General features: G+C 44.9%; 1 protein-coding gene across 3 annotated transcripts in view; it reads left to right on the plus strand.

Moving 5' to 3' along the window:
- KCNK10 (potassium two pore domain channel subfamily K member 10) overlaps nucleotides 1–14,454 on the plus strand; it is a 127,024-nt gene that overhangs the window by 92,901 nt on the left and 19,669 nt on the right. The gene's annotated exons all lie outside the window — the stretch shown is intronic.

A 14,454-nucleotide genomic window follows, 5' to 3' on the forward strand; every position in this document is an offset into this window, starting at 1 on the left:
GTATTATTACGTCATTGTCACTTCTAACGGAATAGTTTAAGTGTTACGGTTGTACTTTTTATCTTGGCCAATGGTAGTCATAGTAGTGTGCCTAAACTCCCTTCTCGTGAGTAATTTCCTCCTTTAGGATGGTTGGTTTTCGTGGACTCATACCACGAGGGGGTTAAGTATGGATTTGCCAACACAGATTTTCTGAAGAGGTGAGGCATACGCAGTTTCTTATTAAAGATAGAAGATCGACTCCTTAGTGTGTTTGCAATAAAGTAGAGAATTATAAATCCACCCATTTTGTTCCTGGAACTGCTTCACTCCATTTTATTTCCAAGCAGTGTCTTCAGGCTGATCCCGGCTTCTAAAACCTCTTCCAGAAGCCTAGGTTTTCCACGCATTGCTTTGTGCTTCATGTCTGTCTCCTCATGGCCTCACCCTCTCTCTCTTTCCACTGCTGAGTTCTCCCTCAGCAGTAGTACACTAATATACTCATTCATACTATGGTGTTGATGATTGCTATTGTCTTAGCGAGTCTTTTCTCTTGAGAATGCTTGCCTTTAAACAAGGGACAAAAGTCTCAACTCAAGGAATTTATTTACTCAAGATGGTGTTCCTGGCATCAGTGACAGGCACGTGGAGTCTGTGTGACTGGTCTGGAGTTCCCATTACCCGTTAGCTCACGCCCATTTAACAGAACACTAGTCTTGCTTAGGTGTAAGGTCGTTTCTGTTCTCTTTCTCTTTGTTGACCTAATTCTCATGTCTTTCAAACCTTCTTCAGGGAATTATTTCTTATGATGACCTCATATTTAAAAATGACAATTTGAGATCTTTTTCAGAATCTAGCGATCAGTGGTAAGTTCTAAGGCTGTGCTTGTTTCCCCCTGTGAGACAAGAAATCATGACATAAAGCTCTCTTTAGAAGAATGCAAGGGAGCTTGCCTGTCGAGCAGTTTCAGAAATTCTGTTAGAGTGAAGTGAAGGAATAAAGCACCAGATCTGGCTGAGAATCACCTTCTATAAGCTCAGTCCTCTTGGCTGAGCTGCCTCAGTTTACTCACTGGCAAAAGGGGATGGAATTCAAATTGACTTTAAAAGGTCTTGGTAATGATTAAATGAAATAATGTACAGAAAAGAGCTGGGCACAGGGCCAGACGCAGAGTTCAGTGCTGCTGCACGTCTGTCTTCTGAAAGAAGCACTTGATGGCAGGCTAGCTACCCACTCGAATTTCGTGAGTTGCTTGGTGGCATGCTGGTTTTCCTGGAATGTCCCACAACCTTTACCCCGATGCACCTGGGCTCCGTGGTCACCATGGAAACCGTCAGTGCTCAGAGTGTCTGCTTCTCAGATGCTCAGGTCTCCCTAAACTAGACATGGCAACTCTGTCTCCAAGAGCTGTTTTGAACTTCTCAGAGGTCCCCTTTTAGCCATGGCCTCATGGCTTCCAACTTAGAGAAAAATGAATCTGGTGGATTGAACACTCAGAAGAATAGGATTCAAATGGAGAAATGACTGATCTGGCATTTTTATTTTTCTATAGCTTCTCTAGATCTGAGTTTATTTGTAGAAAGAAAGGATTAGACTAAAAGCTTTTGAAATCTCCCTTCAGCAAAAATAAAATTTCAGTTATGATAGTTTAGCTGAGGGAAGAGGTTGCAATCATTTTGTATCTGCTACCAAATTTGGGGTCTTCGTTCCCCTAATGAATTTCTGACTGCAGGTAGAAAGGACTGTTCTGTCCTCTCCAATGGACGATTCACAGGACTCTGAGACAAAGCCTTCAACATCTCACGTTTCATTTTTCTGCTGAAGGTCCCCTCACTTCCTTGCAGTGCCGTCCAATACTGGGAGTCCTTCAGGAAGGAGCCAGCAGGATATTATCAAATTGGCAGCTCAGGATGCTTGTGTGTGCAGAATGTTGGAGGGTGCTGTTGGAAGGGATGTCTGAGCTCCAGGACAATTCTGAGCACACTTCCTGAATACATGGACAATGGATTCTGCAGTAGTTTGCTTGCTGTGTGTCATTTTGGTAGAAAATCTGAAAGCTCTTTGCTATTCACATGAACTATATCTAAAAGGCCAGTTACTCTTAGGTGATTATTTGAGAACTGAAAATTGTATAAACCAACAAAGCCTGGGGGTGTGAACTTTTAGCTCCCGTGAGAAGGTTCTTTTTTTTTTTCACCTGCTTGTTCAGTGAGTAAGCCTTTTCCTTCATCTGGTGTGTTTTCTCTCAACTCTCGGGAAGAGGGGATTTTTAGCGGGGTAAAGATAAAATATACATTTTAATAAGCTTCTCTATTACACACATGAGGTGACATGATTTGGGTTCTTCTTTTGAATTCCAGATCTGAGCCTCGTTTTATTTATTTTTTTTTTATTTTTCATTTTTTTGAGCCTCATTTTAAAGAATTGCTGGGAATCAGTGTATTATTTAAGAGTGCTTTTGGCATTCTTAAATACTTGACTGTTGAGGTTTTTGTGAGGTATAATAAATGAAAACTCTTTTTTTTTCCCTCTGAAGTTTGGAAATAATTGAGAAGTAGACACCAGAGTCAGATCAGCAATCGGTCAGCTTTATTGCTGAGAAGCTCGTCAGAGCATGTCGCTTTAGCTCTGACACAGGAAGGACTTGCCGACGACTTCACCCTGAATTAGAAGGATTTCCCTGCTGTATTAGCTTTCTATCTGGTGTAACAAATTAATTCAAATGTAGACGCTTAAAACCACACTGGTGTATTATGTCTCAGTTGTGTAGGTAAGAAGTCTGGGCAGGCTTGGCGAGGGTTTCATGATCAGGATAACACAAGGCTAAAATCAAGGTGTCGGCCAGGCTGGGCTCTGGATCTGGGGAAGAACCTATTTCTACAGCCATTCAGATCTTGGCAAAGAATAGTCCCCTGTGGTTGTAGGACTGAGAGTCCTGTTTCCTCGCTGGCTGCCAGGTGGGGGCCATTCTCACCTTCGAGAGGTTGCCTGCTTTCCTTGGCACAGGGCATCTTCATCTTCAAAGCCAGCATGGAATCCTTCCTGTATCTCTCTGACTTCCCCTCTGCCATCAGCTGAAGACAGTATCAAGCTTTTAAAGACTCGTGTGATTAGCTCAGGCCCACGTGGATAATCTCCCTGTTTTCAGGTCAACTGTGAACAGAACAGAAGAGAGTCACGGGAATGATCAGACATCATATCACAGGTCCTGGGGATGAGAGTTGAGCATCTTCTTGGGTCATTTTAGAAAATCTGCCTCCCACACCATCTTGGTCATTGGTAGCACAGGCCTCCTCTCAGGCAGGGCAGGGTCAACTCCCCGACCTTGCTACATCATAGAGAGCAAAACAGAGTGCACCTCTCTGCAACAGATGGTTTCAAACAAGAGAAGAAAGGGGCTGAGCCGAGGGAGCTCAGTCCCTTCTGCCGAGTCCACCAGTAAGTCACTGTGTGGCTGAGCAGTGGGGGTGAGAGGCTTGGAGTGTTGTTACGCTAGCTGGAGTCCTTCCACAGGGAACAGGAGGCCAGGAAAACAGACATTGCCCCCAGGGCCAATTTACAGTGGGTTAAGAATTGGATACGTTTCTCGCAAAGCAAGAAGCCCCAAGGAAGGTTGTTTCAAGTTTGGTGCATCAGTTTCCCAATGACAAGTTGAGGATTCTGGCACCATTTTCAACGTGCAGATTCCTTCCCACACCACCAAGTAATTCTCTGACGCCAGCTGGGTGTCCTACAGTTCAGTTCAATTCTGACACCATCACCCTGGAGACAGCATCAGATCCCACAGCTAAGGGCTCAGTCCCACGAGCCTGCTGTCCACCTTAGATGCCAGTTACAAGTCCAGGTGGCTACCTGCGTTTCTAATGAATGAGGATAAATCAGAGGTTCCCACAACACCTTCCTTGGGCTCAGTTAGTTTCTTAGAGCAGTTCACAGAACTAAGGAAACCAGTTTTCTCACAAGATTACTGGTTTATCACAAAGGCTATTTAAGGATATGAACCAAAAGTGAGATGAAGAAATATGTAGGGCGAGGTCCAAAAGAGTGGAGCTTCTGTCCCCATGGAAGATGGGGCCTAGCGTGGTGACATGTGGAGTGTTCACCAACCTGGAAGCTCTCTGAGTCCCCTCCCTGTTGGGTTTTTATGGGGGCTTCATTACATGGGCATGGCTGATTCAATCATTGGCCATTGGTGATTGAGTCAACTCCTAACCCCTCTCCCCTACCTGGAAACTGGGGTTTGAGGGTGGGATGGGGTGGGGTGGGGGTGGAACTGAAAATTCCAACCCTCTATTCCTGGCTGGTTTCCCTGGCAACCAGCCCCCATCCTTAGGTGAGCCCAAATTTACCTCATTGACATAACAAAAGACACCTTCATGGCTCTCATCACAGGAAATTCCAAAGGCTTTGGGAGCCCTGTGCCAGGAATGGACCAGTACCAAATACATATTTCTTATTCTCGATCACAGTGTCATACACATAGACCCAGGTTTGTTCTTTTTCTGCTCTGCTCTCCTTGACGTTAGCTTTTCATGCTCAGGCTTGTCATCATGTGGTTTGAAAGATGACTGCCTCAGGACCAAATGGCTTGTTTTCACTCAACCACATTTTGAAAAATTGTATTTATTTATTTATTTATTTATTTATTTATTTATTTATTTATTTATTTATTTTTATTGAGGTATAGTTGATGTATAATGCTATATAAGTTGCAGGTGCACAGTATAGTGATTCACAATTTTTAAAGGTTCTACTCCACTTAGAGTTGTTACAAAACATGGGCTCTCTTCCCTGTGTTGTGCAATATGTCCTTGGAGCTTACTTTACACATGGCAGTTGGTACCTCTTAATCCTCTACTCCTATCTTGCCCCTCCCCTCCTCCCTCTCCCCACTGGTACCCACTAGTTTGTTCTCTATATCTGTGAGTCTGTTTCGTTTTTGTTATTTCACTAGTTGGTTGTATTTTTTAGATTCCACAGATAAGTGATATCATACTGTACTTGTCTTTCTCTGATCACTCAACCTCATTTAAAGCAAGACAAAAAGGTCTCCTTTCATGGGAGAAAAGTTTTCCCTAGGAGTTACCCTGCAGACTTCCTCTTCTGTCTCATTGACCAGAACTGGCTCTTATGACCTGCGAGGGAGGTTAGGAAAGTGAATATGTGACAAAGGAGAGTGGGGTGGCTCGACCTAGCCCAGTGGTTCTCAACGTGTAGTCCCTGGACCAGCCGCATCAGCGTCCTCTGGGAATTTGCTAGAAATGGAAATTCTTGGAGAAGTTGGGGCCCAGCAATTCGTGTCTACCAAGCTTTCCAGGTGATTCTGATGCCTGCTAAAGTTTCAGAACCCCCCAGGCACGAACGAATCATGTTTCATCCCCTGGGGGCTGCCCACATTGCTGTGATGAACAAACAACTTAGAATTCTGGTAGCAAAGAGGAAGTTGGGGTCACAAATGACAGCATCTGCCACAGCTGTCAGCCAACTGCCACCACACAGACCACTCAGTGACGCTGCCCTCCCTCCCACTTGTGTAAATCTGGTGGCCTTTGGGCTCCTTGACTCAGTCAGAGGAGGCTAACTTGCGTGGTGGTTACAAACGACACCAGCTTACTCCCACCCCCGCCAGGTCTGCTGCTGCCTGGGCAACTCGCCAGACTTCAGGGTGTTTTAGCGGAGGAGAGCCAGGTATGGCTCTTCAGAACTTTGGCCTCCGGTCACAGCCCGCTGGCCTGAACTTGTCATACTGCCTCAGCCACCTGCAAAGAGGGCCTGGAATGCAGTGTTTGACCTCCAGGAAAGGGAGGGGAGGGGAAGTTGGTGGGCACCTGTAAAGTCATGTGTGTGTTCCCTGGGCCTCCCGTTGGCCCCACTCTCGGATGACAAGCATCCCTGGGATTCAGACACCGCTGGCCCACGGGTCACTCTGGGGACCGCTACTCTAGTGAAACTCATCTCGCATCCAGCAAAAATGGAGCCCGTGATTTGTTAAGGGACTTAACGCTGAGTGGAGGGCCTAGCCTGGACTTGGGATGATTTATAAGTATTTATGTAACATAAAATAAAAATAATTCTTCCCAGGTTTCCAGCGGGAAATCTGTGCAGTTAGCAAGAAAGGGTGATTACTTGGGATTAAGCAGGGCTGATCTCGGGTTCTAGGCAGATTTTGGAAGTGGGCAGCCTCTCCTTCCCCTGCTGTGGGCTGGCGCCTTTGCTGGGCCAGGCCCCCTGTCCCTTGATAGGATACTGTAGGAAAACTGGTCAGATTTGGGACTGGGTCTCATTTTCTTGCCCTGACCTGGACTTTGGACCCTGGTAGGAAGCAGCTGCCTCTTTTTATCTGGCTGATTAGCAGGCTTTCTGAAATTACCTCTAAAACCAAGTGGCACTCTTTTTTCCTCTTTGGCCTTTCCCCCTCAAGGATACAGCAGAAATGCTGATTTGCGTCTGGAGCGCAAGGAGCCTGGGTGTAGCTGACAAATAACACGTAACCCTAGGCTTCTCGGTGCTGTGATAGCTCGGGGACTTCAGAATCGGCCAAATGCTTAAGACAGGGTGATGACAATCTCGGTCTGGTAATGATGTTCAGTTAGTGGGCTTATCAGTCACTATGGATGCAGGAAGGGGCTGGTGGTGGAAGCCACGGACTCCTGGAGGCCTCTGCCACGCGCCTGGCCTGAGTCAAGGAAAGGTCGGGAAGAACACCCTTGGCAGGAGTCTTCTGTTTCTCATAGGGTGTCTGTGAGCTAGCTCCCAGCAGCAGTAGGGTTAACAAAATTATTATTTCAAGGGGATAAAAGCCCCTCTTTTGGAAACTGGGTGTTATTTTCATCTCTGTGGGTTCAACTATAATTTCTAATTCCCGTTATTAGTGGAGAAGTTCACTGGGGGACCACTCACGCACACCAGCATCTTGCTTAAATACCCGGGGGTGGGGGAGGGCTAGGTGGTGGGCTGAGAGTGCCCAAGGGCTTGTGTGTGTGAGTGTGTGTGTGTGTGTGTCTGTCTGTCTCTATGACATGCCCACACTAGCACATATCGTATGAAATATTCCTGAGAAATAAACCATAGGACTAATATCACATGGATAATGTGAGTTTATTTGGATTGGAGAAAAGACCTGGTTTTAATGTGAACAACTGCTTTCTAACTTTCCCTAAGGGGCTAGAAGAGGGTGGGAAGTAATTGTTTTAAAATGCAAAAAAGGCAGATATTTTTAAAACTTTCTCAACCAGGTCTGTCCTGGATTAATTAATTTAAGGATATTGTCCCAGATGTGCACTGGGGACAAACTATGTAAGTGACATCCACAGAACAGACTGCACGGCATCACTTAATGATGGCCGAGACACAGTTTGTCCATGATGGTCCCTTCTTTTTTCCCTCCCTCAGATGCAGGCTTGCTCAGCTTCAGCACTAGGGAAGTTCTGGGCTGGATAATTGTCCTGGGACCTGCTCTGTGCCTTGTAGGGTGTTTAGCAGCATCCCTGGCCTCTATTCACTAGCTGCCAGTTACCATCAGTGCCCCCAGGTATGACAGCCAAAAAAAGTCTCCAGAGGTTATTAAATGTCCCCTCGAGGGCGAAATTGTCCCAGTTGAGAACTCTGACTCTGCTGGGATGTAAGGGATCAACTGCCTCACAGGTCCCAAGGGGCATGTCCTGGTCCCCTGGCTGAATCTTCCTTCCACATGAGCTCTGGTGTCTTGTCTAGTTCTTCAGTGTCAGTGCCATTCCCACTCAGAATTCTCTTCTCTCAGATGCGTCCCTAGAGAGGACTTTGGACATTTTATATTTGGGGAATAAGATCATTTCTCATTGCCTGGGGACCTGATTCTGATGATATACGCAGGTTTGTTCTGTTATTCTTTAGCAAGCAGACCATCTCAGCACAACCCTTGGCTGATCCACCAGGGACTAATTTAGTGGACGATGTTCCCTCTTTCTTGGCTTATCTTTGATAACTGGCCAGTGTCCCTTTGGTGTTTCCTGTTGCCATCTGAGATCACTATAGGAGGATCTAATGGCCTTTAAAATGCATCCTCATTACTTCCTATAAACAGCAAAGTGATCATTTCAGCCTGAAGTATAACTGCTTAAAATACTGCCTGCATAGTGTTTAATGTTTAAATATTTTAAAAGTACTTTTAACAGAGTCTCTCTTTTTCTGTCTGGCAAACTTTGATCGCAGGTAACTTCTGGGACTCTGACTGTTACTTTAGGGTGGGCGGTCACTTGTAAACCTCTGTATATAGGGCACCTCTGTAGGAAGACTTGGGTTTGTCACCTGTCCAATGGGATTTGGTTGAGGCAGAGTGAATACTACAGAAGTCTAGAGATAAATTGTTTATCTGTTTTAAGAATTAGTTATTTGCCAGACACCGGGTTGTGGGTTTTACTAAGAGTAAGTTGTACAACAACCCTCTCAAAGAACCTTCTTAATTTTATGAGATTGGAATGCTTGGACTGGTTCTGTGGACTGTCCAAGGTCATCTAGCCCATAAGTGACAGCAAAGATTCCAAACCAGATCTCCCTGCCCCAGGGTGCACGCGTGGACTTCGTTTTCCCACTATCCTTCCTTCCTTCTTTCTCTTGTAAGCTAGGGATAGCTTACAATGGTTCAGAAGAGTCTTGAGGAAAGGTTTGATAAGACTGGGGAGAGATAAAGTTGACCAGTTGAGAAAATGCTATATTGGCCCTGTCTTCATCTGCTCTCAAATGGTTTTAATCTTCCAGCTCAATCTCATCTATTGATACTTTGAATTGGACCATTGCCTCAGATTCTTCTCTTCGCTTCTGCTCTATTTCCTTAATCTGGCTCCTTATTGGCAAACATCTCTTTCTTGGTGTCCTCTTCTTGGAGAGTAACTGAGGCCTTAAATGCCGCCTTAATTGTGCCTTCTGTGTGACAAGTGTGAAGGTGGGCTTGTAAAAGAGGAGCTTGTATGGTCCTGACGGGTGACTGGTTTGTGCTTACCTCCACCAGGGGCGTTGCCAGGCAGACCGTGTTCTCCACCCTTCTGTTCATTTCTCCACTTTGTGCAACTCACTCGATGTTGACAATAAGAGGGCCACGTGGCCCAAAGCTAAGCTTCTTGGTGAGCTGAGGCAGTCGGTCTCGCCTTCCAAAAGCATTCTCCTTTCTCCGGATTCATCAGATTGCCTCGATGGTCTTGAGAACCTGGAGTTTGGGGGCTTCAACATCAAGATTTTAGCTCTCACTGGGGATTTAATTCAGCCCTAAACTCAAGGAAAGTTGTGGAAGAAGTGCCTCCTAAACCACCGTGCAATCAAGAGAGGTCTCCGGAACATTTCTATGGGTGGTCCTCACCTGCCCACGGAGGAGATGGTCACTTCCTAGAATCCAGGGAGTTTATTAATTAAACCATTTCGTATCTTTGCGTTTTGGAACCACTGAGCATCCAGTGATGCTTTGTATGTATGGTAACCTGTTTTTGAAACTTCCAGGTACTTTTGAGTTATGAATTTAACACAAGAATTTTATTAGTTCTCACATTTTTATTAGGGTCATAAAACCAACTTAATAGGTGGATGATTTCCCATGTTCACCCTTTATCACTGATTTCACAGGCTAGTTTGTGTCCTCTGCAGGGCTCTGATATAAGAGAATAATAATCCTTTACCCTTTTATAGAACCCTTTGCCTTTATTTTATATTACATTTATCAACATTAAAAAAAACACACTTTTTTCTTTTACATTTGGCCTCATGCTACTTTTTTCAAGCAAGTAATAAACCACATCATTCTAAGTGAAGTAAGCCAGAAAGAGAAAGAAAAATACCATATGATATCACTTATATGTGAAATCTTAAGAAAAAAGACAAACAAACTTATTTATAAAACAGAAACACACTCACAGACATAGAAAACAAACATGGTTACGGGGAAGGGGGAAGGAGGTGGGAAGGGATAAATTGAGAATTTGAGATTTGCAGATACTAACTACTATTTATAAAATAGATAAACACCAAGTTCATACTGTACAGCACAGGGAACTGTATTCAATATCTTGTAGTAACATATGGTTAGAAAGAATATGAAAACAAATATATGTATGTTCCTACATGACTGAAGCATTGTGCTGTACACCAGAAATTGACACAACATTGTAAACTGACTCTACTTCAATAAAAATAGATTAAAAAAACAAAAAACAAGAACAACAACTAACTCAGGGCAACCTCTCTATTCTAGTTTCTGCCTCCATGGATTTGACAGCTCTAGGTACCTTGTATAAATGGAATTAGCCAGCATTCATCCTTTCCTGACTGGTTTATTTCACTTAACATAAAGTCTTTAAGGATTCAGGCATGTTGTGGCATGTGTCAGAATTTCCCTCCTTTTGAAGGCTGAATCTATCCCACTGTATATATAGAGCTCATTTTGATTATCCATTCATCTGTCGATGGGCCCTTGCATTGCTTTAATTTTTGGCAGCTGTGAATAATGCCGCACGGATATGGATGCACAAGTATCTGTTGGAGTCCCTGATTTTAAGTCCTTTGGGTACATACCCAGGAATGGGATGGCTGGGTCGTATGGTAATTCTATGCTCTGTTTTTGGAGGACCTGCCATATTGTTTTCTACATCGGCTGCACTAGTTTACATTCCCATCAGCAGTGCACGAGGGTTCCAATTTCTCCACATCCTCACCAGCACTTGTTATTTTGTTTTTTGTTTTTTGTTTTTAACTTTTATAGATCACAATGACAGCATTTGGTAATTTGCTATCTGATTGCCTCTTAAATCTGGGCTGCTCCAAGGCTGTCATTCTGTTACATGGGGGGCAAAGTAGAGAGGCTGTGCCCTGGGTCTCGCCTCCTTCTTGCCCCTGCCTCCCTTCCACCCTCCCCTCCAGCTGTGTCCTTGGGCTTAAAGAATTCCCATCCTGCTTCCTCAGCTCTGACCCTGCAACAGAGCCGCTGGGAGGGTGGCTCACCGCCAGGCCAACTTGGGCCTCTGCATGCTGGTGACGTCCGGGTTCCACCTGGCCTTTGTGCTGCTCTGAAATCTTTTTCTTCACCTCATGATGATTCAGTCTCCAGCTCCCCATGGTGGCTGCTCCTTCATACCTCTCCCCAGGTCTGTTTCATAAGCAATTATCCAGTAACGCCTTCTGTGATCTCAGCCCTGTGGGTTATGGGGCAATAAACAAGAGACAGTCCCCTCTTAAGGAGAAAACAGACAGGTATGAAGACTAGTGTCCATAATGAGACCAGGGCTGGGGCAGATGGCCTCTGAAGTCACATGGCCTCAGTGCGTAAGCTCTGATCTACTGCTTACCAGCCATGTGACCCCAGGCTGTGTCTCAGTTTCCTTATTTGAAAAGTGGTTCTAAAATAGCAGCTACCTCTTTTGGCACTTTGTTGATGCAGGAGAGCAGTGCCTGGTGTCCACTTAGCGCTCAAGACATGTTATTCACTGTCATGATATAAGCACCTTGTTAGCTTCCGGATCGCAGAGCAGGGACTTGTGAATTCTAGCTTGTCTACCTGACGCCACACACATCTTCAGGGATACACCTGTCTTCTGTAGCTAATGGGTTGTTCTCTTTAAGTAAAACATAAGGACCTTGGCGCTAAGGGGTACCCCGCCTTTCTTTTCCTGTGCCCCCGCGGCACCTGCTCAGTGCTAAGTGCTTTAGAGGCATTCAGTAAACACGTATTGACTGTAAATTGATTGGCGAGGAAAGAGAAATGAGCCAGGTTCCTTTCCACACACCCAGGGTGTGTAGGCTAAGCAGCGTCCCCAACAAACCCGACTGAAGAAGAGATGCCCTTCCCGGAATGGATGTGGAGGTGCGTGCAGCCGGAGGAGTGGAGGATCAGCATAAAGGGCAGTAACAGACCCAGGGAATTAGATGGGCAGGAAGGCTTGTGCCTGGGACAGAGCTCCAGTCATCAGTCATTGCGCTGGGAGGAAAAGAGGCCCTGGCCATGACTCAGCAAAGGAAGGATCCGGAAGGTCTGAGTGTGCCCCTGCTGTTCCGTCTGAGCGAGGGGAGAGGTTGTGCTCTGTATCCTCGGCGGCACCTCGCGGGCGACCACTGCATACGCGGATATGTCTGTGATATTCCGCCACAGACTGATGCTGGTGAATGAAAAATCAAAGAATGAAAAAGAATTTATTTGTGCTCCATGCTAGATGTCTCTCAGCTTGCCTGTGCTCTTACTAGACCTTGAACACAGGGGCCAGTTCATATTTTTATAAAGTATTAGAGAGTTCTAAGACTCTTCTTCCCCAAGATACCTGGCTCCTCCAATATCAGTAAGGGGCCCTGGGAAGATGCGTTTTGCTGTGCTGGTGTTTAGATACCGCCGTCTTGCCACCTTGGCTCCACTTAGACTGAGCAGTGTCCCTTGGGTTCATTTTTTCCATTCCTTGGCAGAAATGAATTTTACTGTAAACAACATCAACATTTCTACCTGAGCCTGGGCAACGATTGAAAAGGCTCCTGTTAGATGATTATTCTTAATATTTGGCTGTCTCCCCACCCACACCACACCCGCTGCCTCCCTCTTACTGCTGAATAGGCACAAACAAAGGGGATGGCATCTCCTGTCAGTTCCCAGGACTTTCTCTTCTGATTTGAACAATTAGAAACGGGGACCTAGAGCATGCAGTGAAAAAAAATGCAAGGGCATGTATGTATGGTTTTAAGGATAGAGCACAGAAAGCTTCTATGTGATTTTTTAAAAAATGAATTTTATCAGGGACGATAACAGAGTTGGCACCAAAACTAACAAGAAAGCAAACATCAACATTTACGATGAAATGCATAGCATCCAAGTGCCATATGGTGCTCCTGGAAGTGTTAGTACCACTTTCTTTTTGGTTTTCATCCATTTTCTGACATCGCTGTTTGCTTCTTGCCTCTGCTGCTCTTTAAAAAAAACTCAATTGTTTTTAGCCCTTTGAGTCTGTATTTCTGGTAAATGCCTCTCTCTCCCCTACCTCCCCTTTGGAGGCTTGTCAACCTTTTCTCCGGGGAAGAGGAGGAAGAAGACCCGTCCAGATGGCCGGATAAACATGTGCCACCTGCTTCTGGGAGCCTCTGCTGGCGTAGTTTGAGGGCTGATGAGGTTGCCCCCTGCCTGAAAACGGGCACGTGGATTTCCATCTCTTTCCAAAATGATCGCCTTGCCTTTTAAGAAAATGATCACCTAATACCTTTAGTTTTAATAATATTTCTAGAAATGTCTTGAATCCAAATTCTCTCCTATTATTAGGGAAACAACAAAACATGAACTCCAACCAGATTCTTAAGAAAAGTTCATACTGGTCAAATTTTTAAAAGATGAGTGAAATAAGTGAGGGAGATTAAGAGGTTCAAACTTCTAGTTACAAAATAAATGAATCACAGGGTTGAAATGTCCAGCACGGGGAATATGGTCGGTAATATTGTAACATCTTTGTGTGGTGACAGATGGTAACCAGAATTACCGTGGTGATCATTTTGTGGTGTATAGAGATGATGAATTGCTATGTTGTGTACCTGGAACCAATCTAGTGTTGTAAGTCAACTATATACTTCAAAAAATTACTTAAAAATTTTTTTTAAGCTTTTCAGAGTTAACATTCTTTCTTGGAGGAAGATTTTGATGATCATGTTTGGGGAGAAATCTGTGTCCACAGGGGCAATTCACAGGGCCTGTGTGTTTGCACCCAAGTGCCAGCCTCTTTCATCTCCAGATTTTCGCATGTGGTGTTTGTGGCACTTCAGACGCTGTCCCATCTTCCTCCTGCTCTCAGCATAAAGGTCAGCTCTTCAGGGAGGGTTTTCTGACTCCTACAGGAGTTCATTAGCACCTAACATTCATCTCCTTGAATCTGAGTTTTGTGCTGGATTCTTGCTGCCCCCATCAGCCCTACGAGGACAGGTGTGTCTGCGCCTTAGCGCAGTGTGCAGCGCAGGGTGGGCACCCGCGCCCGGTGAAGGGATGCATGGTGAGCATTGCTAGGCATGACCGCGTCCATTTCAATAGAGAAAATGACTTGAAATCAAAAGTAGTATCGCATGCAAGTAAATGTCAATGGAAAAAAAACACAAACAAACAGTTTTAACCTTGGGGATGCAATTATTTTCGTGGAAGGGACATCCAGTGGGGGAGCTGTCCCCTGACAGTACTTTTTGCCCATGTACTTTTATCTCATCGGGAGATACCTGTAAGTGTGACTTTCCAGACTTCTCAAGTCGACCTCAGATACAGCGTACAGTTAAGCTTCTCAGTGGTTCTCAACTCGGTAACACCCAACGCTCCACTTTAGAGCAACTACATATTACTGCCCCTTGAAACAAATTTCATAGGTAGTGCAACCTACCTACACCCTACTTTTGAAATATTCAATACTATTTTCTAGCTACACTATGAAGGGGAAATAAAAAGGAAGGTAATTTATAGTAAAATAGTATTTTCATAACAGGGTGCTTGGTCATGAAACTCTAGGAGAC

Source organism: Camelus bactrianus, chromosome 6 (assembly GCF_048773025.1).
Source record: "Camelus bactrianus isolate YW-2024 breed Bactrian camel chromosome 6, ASM4877302v1, whole genome shotgun sequence".
NCBI classification, from domain to species: Eukaryota; Metazoa; Chordata; class Mammalia; order Artiodactyla; family Camelidae; genus Camelus; species Camelus bactrianus.